Source organism: Pygocentrus nattereri, chromosome 25 (assembly GCF_015220715.1).
Source record: "Pygocentrus nattereri isolate fPygNat1 chromosome 25, fPygNat1.pri, whole genome shotgun sequence".
Lineage (NCBI taxonomy): Eukaryota > Metazoa > Chordata > Actinopteri > Characiformes > Serrasalmidae > Pygocentrus > Pygocentrus nattereri.
The window spans coordinates 16,771,202-16,773,404 of NC_051235.1; positions in this window are offsets into that span (position 1 = coordinate 16,771,202).

Sequence of the window (2,203 nt, forward strand, 5' to 3'; positions counted from 1 at the left end):
GTGCCACTGCAGGACAAAGAACCTCACAACGCTGGATTATTTAACTTACCTCAGTGTGATATGATTCTTTTCAGTGTTACAAATAAAAAAATATCAGTTTGTAATTCTGTGTGTGGCCTCTTCGGTTTAATACAATTCACTTTTTGTGTTCTTTGACTATAGTACCCAGCATACATTGCGCATACGTTGCACTGCAAATCACATCTGAGCAAATCCTGATCACTACCCAGGCTAATAAATACATCTGTGGTAGCTACCATCAGTAATATAGCACAAATCTCAGCTGGTCAATAAAGGCTTTTCTGTGTTAAAGGGGAATTCCACCAATTTTTCAAAGTTTCCAAAAAAGTCAGTCCTTGAGATGTAACCAGAGTCATTCAAAGTGGTTTGACAGGAATTAGTTCTTTGTAGAGAAACCTACAGACTTTGATTTTTTTTAAGTGGTGTTAATAGGAACCAGGGATCACCATATCTACAACACAAATATGTCCATTTTAATTACTATCCAAAACCACCCGTGAACCTACATGAGTCTTCTGAGGTTTCATACGTAATGGTCATAATGGTAAAATAGTGATAAATCTGGAAAAAAAAAGTTTTCTGTGGGGAGTACTTTGCCATACAACATGCTGCATGTATCCCTCCGCCACGAATGGACTAATATAAATGGTTTCAAGTACACTTTAAGCCAAAACTTCATCACAAAACTATCATAAGCCAATATCTCAGAGATCAAGCAGCAGGTATCTAACCATTCTATGCAATAACTTTCTGTGAGGGAGCTTTTAGAGGTGGACATCCAGTTCCTATCACCACCACTGCAGACAATTATCTATAAGTTTCTCTGTAAGTTTCTCTAGAACCGAACATTTCTCACATCACACCACTCTGAAAGACTCTGAATGATAATCATGTAGAATTTTTAGTAGAACATTTCAAAGAGCACCCCCAAAAGTGTCAACCCCAAAATACTTATACACTTTCAAAATTTACATCCACCTTCAAAATATATCATCAGAAGGGGCTTTTCCTGGCTGGCAGCGGTGTACGAGTTGACAGGCACATGTAGCGATGGCTACATTTTATATTATGGGTGGAGCGTCTCTAATTAAAACAAATAAATGACCAAAATCACAAATTAATATGTAGGATCCAAACAACAATATGTATTGTCTATATTTTAAGGCGTGCTAATAGCATCGCATGTTACCTACTAATCAATTTAGAAGTCCTTCACATCAGAAGACGTGCAAGTCGACCTTTATCCACCAGGTGGCAGCAGAGAGGACTTTCTATCTGAAACCAAACACGTTGTCGTTTAATAGTTCATGGTTTTTGCAACACTTTTCTATTTAAATACTATTTCTGAAAGACTGAATGAACACTTCTTCCTTTACATTTTACACTGAGTGCATCACAACCACAGCCCACTCGCGCGGCACATTTTGGTTCGCTCCAGCTTAAAGTGGATCTCCATCGATTTTTCGACGAAACGACAGAACTAAGGGCTGAGATGTAAACAGTCATTCTCTTCTGGAGGGAAATCTGACGAGTCTGGTCGGAGTGTTTGTGAGAGGAACCAGATGTCTGAAGAGTTTAATGCCTCTAAAGCACCCTCACAGAAAGGTATTACATTAAATGGTTATGAATACACTGCCTGATTTTTTTGATAACGCTTTGACTTAAAATGTATTTTAGTCCGTGTATTTTTGAATACTAATTGCGGAGGGGTACGTGCTGGGTTTTGTAAGGCAAAATAGTCCCCAGAGAAAACTTTTTTCCCCCAAATTTATCACGATTTTACCATCAACGTTACATATAGAAGACGCGTGCAAGTGTGCTGGTGGTTTTGGATAGTAAATGAAATGGACATATTCGTGTTGTGACCCCTGGTTCGTGTCACCACTACAGTAAATACATATGTATGTCGGTAGTTTTTTTTCCACAACGAACAGCTTCAAATCAAACTACTCGATGACTCGATTTACATCTAAATGACTGAATTATTCAGAAATGTAAAAAAATTGTGAATTTCCCCTTTAAATACGGCCGATCCACTCCCTCTGTGTAACGTCCAATCACAGGCGAGCTGAGGTGGCAGTTTGGCAACAGACCAATCAACTACGTCCAACTTCCACCATCGCTTGATTCGATTGGGCTATGCGCTTGTCAGTCACGTCCAACGAACCTGACACGCTGGACG